This window comes from Crocuta crocuta, unplaced genomic scaffold, assembly GCF_008692635.1.
Source record: "Crocuta crocuta isolate KB4526 unplaced genomic scaffold, BGI_CrCroc_1.0 scaffold299, whole genome shotgun sequence".
NCBI lineage: Eukaryota > Metazoa > Chordata > Mammalia > Carnivora > Hyaenidae > Crocuta > Crocuta crocuta.
Genome location: NW_027532747.1, coordinates 1,986,415 through 1,994,705, shown reverse-complemented (window position 1 = coordinate 1,994,705; position 8,291 = coordinate 1,986,415). Strand labels below are relative to the sequence as shown.

Sequence of the window (8,291 nt, the reverse complement as noted above, 5' to 3'; positions counted from 1 at the left end):
TGATCTTTTAAAGGCTTAAATAAAATTAAAAAGGGCCAAATGTAAACAAACGAGGATAATGTTTTATAAACTAAGGCTGATTATTTTAATTCTATACACGCCATTGAACATGATCCAGGGTGTTGATTTTCTTAACAGTTGTTTTCTGTTGCATGGAATGGGCACACCATAGTTCATTTAATCATGCAATATTTAGGAGAATTTTGAATCTTATTTGGATGGATAAGTTACATTAAAAAATGTAAGTAACAATTGATGTTCTTAAATCTTTGGCTAGAAAGTTGTTTGAGGGGATTCATAAATAAGTAAATGAATGAATGAACAAATTAAGGAATAAAACAAGAACTGGCAAACAAGGGCCTATGACAATAATATCTCATTATCCCAGAATTGAGATTATTCAGGTTCTATGCAGTCAGTGCTTCAGTTCAAAGTCCAGACCATCATTTCACTTTCTGGTTTGGATGTGACTCTTCCTTCTGCAGAAACTTCTAGAGATAGGTTATCCGTCTTCATGTGGTAAACATACTGTGTTGGAACTATTCCACACCTCCCTTGAGAACAGGAGATAGAGCAGTGTGGAACCCTACTGGGAAAATGTACCTGAGTGTGGCTGTCACTTGTGTAGGAAATAAAGAATAAGGACAGGTGTTGGTAATGGTCATCATTCTGGTTTTTTAATTTTTTTGCCCATAGAATTTGAAAATAGTGGGAGTTTTTATTTATTTCTTTATTTTGGGTCATGGTCATCATTCTTATTTTAGGTAATCAGTTTTATGGTGCTCACCAAAATAACAATCGAGCACCATTAATTGATTAAATCAAAGTGATTAAAAACGGAGTGCTGTTTTGGGGACCCATGTTGACAATGTGGTACGAGGCAAGGATTATGGATGATCTGGTATTTCACAACTAACATTAATTGAAAAATTTTAAACCTAATATCGTTCATTTTTTTTTAATACCTGATTTCTGTCCTATAGAAAGAATGCACTAGAGCTGAGTAGCCATGTGTAATGGTAAACAGCTTGCCTCTGTGGGCAAGGAGCCTGGAGGCTGACGTAAGTGACTGATTTCTTGTTCTTGGTTGGAATGGTTTGCTCATGGATGTTAACTGCATTACTTAAAAGAAACAGATAACCTCGTATGTTGGTCATAACACAGGAGGCCATGCATGAACCAGTGATAAGGGTGCTATGAACCAAAGACCATTTTGAATCCAATTCAATACAACTTAATTTCATTAAGAATACGCTAAAGCCTTTACTTGTATTATTGGTATTTTAATGTTCCAATATTAAATACTGTACCACTGTTGATTTAAACATTTCCCCATTGATACAAAAGCTCTATGCTGTTAACTGATTGAGACGATGGTCCATGGAGAGGTGGACAGATATTATCAGTTTTCTATTCTGAATGATGGTGGATTCATAATAGTTCATTGCATTATTTTTGAAATCCAAAAGAATTAAAAGAAAGAAGTATGAACAGGCCAGTAATGAGTGTGGGATTGATATGTAGCAAACATGTTGATAGGCTCATCTGCTGTTGACCCTTATAGAGAGATATATAGCATATAATTTCTGTGGGAAATTAGCCTGTGGACATGTGCTGTCCAATAGAGTGGCCATTAGCCACAGGTGGTTACCAAGCACCTGGACTGTGGCTAGTCCGACTTGAGATGTTGATCTATTTTAAAAATACATACTAAATTTAGAAGATCCAGTCCAAAAATATAAATATTGTAAATGTAAAATATTTCAGTAAATGTATTTATATAGATTCCATGTTTTTTAAAAAATTTTTAATGTTGATTTATTTTTGGGAGAGAGACAGAACATGAGCAGAGGAGGGGCAGAGAGAGCGAGGGAAATACAAAATCTGAAGCAGGCTCCAGGCTCTGAGCTGTCAGCACAGAGCCTGATGCAGGGCGTGAACTCACAAACTGTGAGATCATGACCTGAGCTGAAGTCAGAAACGCAATGTGACTGAGCCACCCAGGTGCCTTTGTAGATTACATGTTGACCTAAAGTACTAATTACAATTGATTTCACCTGTTTTTACTTTTAAAAATGTAGATTCTATTGTTTTATTTGAGAGAGAGGGACAGAGAGAGAGAGAGAAAGAGATGTGGAAGGGCAGAGAGAGGGAGAGACAGAATCCCAAGTAGGCAAAGCCTGATGTGGGGGTCCAACTCATGAACCATGAGATCATGACCTGAGCCAAGATCAAGAGTCAGTCACTTAACTGACTCAGCCACCCAGGCACCTCTAAACTGTAGACTTTAGAAAACTGAAAAGTTATTGGGTGACTTGCATTATGTTTTATTGGCCGGCACTGCTATGCCTCAATGGTAGAAATAGTCAAGGATCTTTTCCTTTATGTTTTCCTTTCTTTTTTTTTTTTTAATATTTTATTTACTGCTAGGAGAGAGAGAGAGAGACAGCATGAGCAGGGGAGGGTCAGAGAGAGAGGGAGTCACAGACTGAAACAGGCTCCAGGCTCTGAGCTGGCAGTCAGCACAGAGCCCGACGCGGGGCCTGAACCCACGAACTGCGAGATCATGACCTAAGCGAAAGTCGGATGCTTAACCGACTAAGCCACCCAGGCGCCCCACCTTTATGTTTTTCTGTCTCATGGATATTGATTTATTATTGGCCAATTCATGGATCAATGGAAAGTGAATAAACAAATGAGAAAAATAGGGAAGAGCACACACTGAATATTAATGTTTTGAAGTGAACGTTATTTAAAAAAATTTTTTTGAAGCACCAGAACCCATCAAAACAATGTACAGTGGTTAATCCCCATGGTTAATGAACATATGAATAGATGTGTATAGTAATCAATGCTGTTGTATTGAGTTGTCGGTGTACTGCCAACGTTTCGTTTTTGTTTTTAAAGAAAATGACCTGCATGAACAAGTAGCTGAGTCAATAACTAGATAGAAAAGACTGAAGCATGGTGAGTGCTGGGTGAAGGCAGCATTGTGAGCGAAGGTGTGGGTTAATCCAGATGGGCACCAGTGGAATGCACCGCAAGAAATGCCTAATCTCAGTTTTGTGGGAAATGAGCCTGTCATCAGAGATTAGAAAGATCACAGAGTCTTAATCTTAGACTTTAGAGGCTTGTGGGTATTGATTATGTTATTATTGAGTAAGTGAGTCAGTCGGCAAATCATTAAACAAATGTATACATGGATGAAAGGAGAGGCCAACTATGGATCAGTGATGAGTGTGTAATATGGACGGAGAAGTATTATTAATATGTTTTGGAAATACTGAAGTCCATTAAGAAAAGAAAGCCCTAATGTCCATCCTTAAAAAGGATGTGAGAAATAAAGAAGAAATGAAGAAGAGAAATACATAAGAAAATTGAAGAAGACCAATGTTGAGATTATGTCGCATGATAGGAATTATGATTAATCCAGTTTTTTACTGAGTTCTTGAAACAACCACAAAGATCTGGTTGGTTGCCTCTGTAGGTAATGAACCAGTGGACAGATATTAGTTTTACTGAGAGTTTTTGACCAGTTTCTTTAGATTCCAAGCTCGGGATTGTAAGGGAATGAATGAATATGTGTATGGCACATTCAGTTAATTAAAAGGGGGCAAATCATAGACCCGTGATGGATATAACTCCTTAAGCAAGTGTTAGGATAAATTCCGTCTTAGTTGCTAGTATCCTTATAAAAAACAAAAAGGCTAGGCTCCACCCTATGTATTTCAGGTTGATAGACAGATTCATGTCATATTATTTCACTTTGGGCTGCTGGTAGATTTACTCTTGTTAATTTTCTTCTAAAAGATAGATAAATCATCAGTTAATCCATGATGAATCAAATTAAATAACAAATAAGCAAATAGACAAATACAGAAAAGAGGCTCAAGAATGAGCACTTGGGAAATGTGCCATGAAACAAAATTTCAGATTAATCTAACTTCGAACATGCAAGGTCTTTTTGTTTGTTTGATTATTTTATTTATTTAAAAGTTTTAAATGTTTATTTATTTTTGAGAGAGAGAGAGAGACACAGAGTGTAAGTGGGGGATGGGCAGAGAGAGAGGGAGACACAGAATCCGAAGCAGGCTCCAGGCTCTGACCTGTCAGTATAGAGCCTGATGTGGGGCTCGACCCACAAACCATGAGATCGCGACCTGAGCTGAAGTCAGCTGCTTAGCCGACTGAGCCACCCAGGTGCCTCTGTTGTATTAGTTTTTAATTTAAATTTTAGTTAGTTAACATTGATGGGTATTAAGCAAGTTCCTTTTTTTTAAAAAAGGTCAAAGGAGACACTTCATTTATTTTTCATTTGTGTAATTCTTCATTTTATAGTCCACCATCCCTTATTTACACATTCCACCATTGATCAAGATTTGGTTGTTTTTTTTTTTTAAGCTTATTTATTTTGAGAGAGGGAGTGCAGGCATGCGTGTGTGAGTGGGGGAGGGGCAGAGAGAGAAGAGATAGAGAAGCCCATGCACTGTCAGCGCAGAGCCCGATTCTGGGCTCCGTCTCATGACTGACCGTGAGACCATGACCTGAGCTGAAATCAAGAGTTGGACGCTCAGCCGACCGAGCCACCCAGGTGTCCCAAAGAGTTGGGTTTCTAACATGTTGAGAGAAAAGCACAAGGAAAGATGCAACTTTACAGGTAAAGTAAAATGAGATGCTCCTGAATTTTCTTTGTTATGTATGTAAAATTTGAACAAAATTTAGTCTTTAAAGACTAAAGAATGAGGGCCACGCAAGGTTATGGTGACTGCGGGTTTGGATGAAGAATGACTGATCCGTATGCCTAACAGTGGGTCCACTGTAGAAAGAATTCTGGGGGATTAGTTCTGGGGGAAATTAGACAAAAGACAGACATTAGGAATTGTCTTATATTCTTATTCTTGATTTGTTATGATTCATGAATATGGACAAGTGATTTTTAGTGATTTTTAGACTTATTTAGACAAGTGAATGAATGAATGGGTGAATCAACAAGTGTATAAATGAGTAGATGAAAAAGTCCCAAGCCTAGACCAATGATGAGTATCCTGGGATGTCTGAACCAAGGATTTTGATTAAACCCTATAACTCTGAGGTCCACCCTAAAGACAAACCTAATTTCTTTCCTTGGCAGGACAGAATTGTGGCAGAAATTAGGGATATAGTGTCCTGCTTCTGATTTTGGTACACCTTAGCTAAGGGTCTTTTTATTAGTGACTCAGGGTATGAGTCCATAAAGAAACATACCTATGAATAAAGACAATGAGGGCTAAGTCTTTACCAATTATGAGAGTATCCAGTGAGAAATAAATGATTATTAAGACATTTCTGAAGAGCTCAGTTCTCTGATCAGTGAAGAGTCCAATACTTTTTTTTTTTTTTACCATATTTCATCAGGAACATGTAGGCAGATATAAGTATTGCTTCTGGGCTGGTGGTTGTTAATTTTGTTACAACTTTTATTAAGGAAAAGGGGAGAAAAGGGAGACATAAGAAATGATTGATTACAGAAGTACTTAAAGAACCCCAAGCATGGGCCAGTGAGAGGAGTTAGGGTTAGATGAATTATTCTCAATTAGCATCATTTTTGAAAAACACATTTAATTGTTTTTCTGTGGGTATAGAGTTGATGGGAAGATGTTAATACTATTTAGGTTATGTCCAGGGAGGTAGTTTCACAAAGTATCGATGATAGTATTATAAGTGAGTGAAGAAAGAGATTAATTAAAAGAGGGGAAACATGTATCAAGGAGGAAAATATGTTATTACAAGAAGATAATTATTAATCTTGCTCTACCCTTGCTCTACCTCTAAGTAAAAGGAGTTTGTTTGAGGCTCTGCCACTTTGGGTAAAGGACATAGAGACAATTACTTTTCATAGCATTTTAGACCATTTTGCATTCTTTTTTTGAAAAAAAAAAAAAACCCACAAAATTTTCCATGAGTAAATACATAAAAAACAGAATAAATTGATAAAGGCCAAGCACGGATCGTTGCTGAAAATATGGCAAGCAATGAAGGTGTTAATTTACCAAATTGTAATCAAGAAAGACTCATGTAAAAGACCATCGAGGCTAGGACCTGAGTGGTTAGGGTTTAATAGACAGAATATGGAACAAATGTAGTTCTTAATTCTTCCACTAGGTTGTCGATAGCAGTAGTCATTGTATTACATAGATTAATAATAAAGAAGACAGTAAAGGGACGCCTGGGTGGTTCAGTCAGTTAAGGGTCCGATTTTGGCTCAGGTCATGATTTCACGGCNGGCTCAGTCAGTTAAGCATCTGACTTTGGCTCAGGTTATGATCTCACGGTTCGTGGGTTCGAGCCCTGCGTCAGGCTCTGTGCTGACAGCTCAGAGCCTGGAGCCTGCTTTGGATTCTTGTGTTTCCCTCTCTCTTTGCCTCTCCTCTGCTCACACTCTGTGTGTGTGTGTGTGTGTGTGTGTGTGTGTGAAGAAATAAATAAACATTAAAAAATTTAAAGTCAGGAAGTAAAAAGAGGATCATTTGTGGGCTAATAATGGGAATATGATAAAAAAGGGACTTATGATAAATCTAGCACAGTAGAACTAAGGTGTCTTAAAGAAAATCTAAATCCATACTGCTTCTTCCATTTTCTAAAATCTGCCTGTTACTCCACAGATTCGGTAAACCTGATCTGACTTATCCCTTATCACGTGATGAAGATCTTGGCTGCCACTTTTGTGGTTGAGAAGCAAAGTGACTCATGTAAGTGACAGAGTTTGTATTCTTGGTTTGGAGGGCATTCATGTGGTCCATGGGATTGTTTTAACGGAGGAATGGCCCGTGGACATAGAAATGAAACCAAAGCACACCACGCATGGACCCCAACTGGGGATATGTATGAACCCTGGGTTAAGATTAGTCCATTTCAGGATAATTGAGATCCATTGAAAACAAAGTCTGAGGGTTTGGCATTGACTTTCACAGCTGCTGTAGTGTTCCATTTCATTTTTGCACCCCATTTTAAGAACATGCTCTACCGATAGCTATCTGGGTTAAGCCTTTGAGAAGGCAGCACCTGGGAAGCTAGAAAGTACTGTCAGGATTCTAGTCATAGAGTTGAATGGTAGATTCAGGGCACTATTTTTAAAATATGAAGAAATGAAATGAAAGACGAGCAAGCAGAGAGCAGTGACGCGCATGGGATGGGCATGAAGCAAGTTTATCGATTAATCCATATGTGCAGCACTGAGGTCCAATTAAAAAGATTTCTCGTTTAGTAGCTCTGTGGGAAATAAGCTTGTAAACAGCACTCTGCAATATTCAAAGATCTTGTCCGTGGGTTTTTGTGATTCCTAGGAAGTAATTTTTTTTTTCAGTCAGTGAGGCCATGAATGAAATAATCAATAAGTAATGCATACACAATCAATACACGATGTATAAATAAATAAATAAATGAAGAAAAAGAATGTTAAGCTTGGATCAATGATGAGTAGTTCTGGGGTATATGAATCAAGGATTTTGATTAAACCCTAAACTCTGAGGTCCATATAACGCTGTGTGTTAACTACAGAAGAACTAAAATTAAAAAAAAAAAAAAAGAGGAAGAAAGAAAGGAAAGAGACCTATCATTCTCTCTAAGGGGAATAGAGTCCGGGGCAGAGGTTCGAGCCCATTGGGAATTTGGTTCTTGGGTCTTAGCGAATTTTTGGGAGTGCGTTGTGTTGGTGTAAGTGAATTAGTGAATACGTCTGTAAATAAATGTGTAAGTGAACAAAGACAAAGAAGACTGCATGCGAAAGAAGTATTGTTGGTAACAGACTTGTTTAACACCAAGTTTCAATGTCACACATAGGTGAGTGCAGCCGGCCCCCTCAGAGCACACAGGAGGCCCGGAAGCGTAGGGCATGTCCCCACGGGCATGTGAACGCTGTGAGTTGCTGGGAGGTTGATGCTGGTTGGTTCCATTAACAAGAAGGAAGGGTCACCTAGGAGGCTCAGTCTGTGAAGCGCCCAACTCTTGATTTCGGTTCGGGTCATGAGCTCACAGTTCGTGAGATCGAGCCCTGTGTCAGGCTCTGTGCTGACAGGGCAGAGCCTGCTTGGGATTCTCTCTCTCTCTCTCTCTCTCTCTCTCTCTCTGTCTCTCTCTCTGTCTCTCTCTCTGCCTCTTTCTCTGCCCTGTAATAGTCATAGGCCTTACTCTTTTTTTTAATAAGAAAGTTTTTTTAATCTTAATTTTTTTATTTTTTAAAGTTTATTTATTTACTTATTTAGAGAGTGCATGTGAATGTGTGCACACAAGTTGGGGAGTGGCAGGGAGGGGTA

At 38.4% G+C, this 8,291-nt stretch overlaps 1 long non-coding RNA gene and 2 other non-coding genes across 3 annotated transcripts in view; all 3 read left to right on the top strand.

Moving 5' to 3' along the window:
* Positions 1-991: 991 nt before the first annotated feature.
* Positions 992-8,291, top strand: part of LOC144245557 (uncharacterized) — a 14,412-nt gene continuing 7,112 nt past the window's right edge. Inside the window, exons 1-2 of the long non-coding RNA XR_013339300.1 lie at positions 992-1,061; positions 6,642-6,728. This is a non-coding gene — a long non-coding RNA (uncharacterized LOC144245557). The remainder of the gene's footprint in view (positions 1,062-6,641; positions 6,729-8,291) is intronic.
* LOC144245650 (small nucleolar RNA SNORD113/SNORD114 family) lies at positions 5,027-5,098 on the top strand. The gene has a single exon (XR_013339371.1). It is a non-coding gene; the product is annotated as a small nucleolar RNA SNORD113/SNORD114 family (small nucleolar RNA).
* Positions 7,442-7,513, top strand: LOC144245644 (small nucleolar RNA SNORD113/SNORD114 family). Its single transcript, XR_013339364.1, has one exon. It is a non-coding gene; the product is annotated as a small nucleolar RNA SNORD113/SNORD114 family (small nucleolar RNA).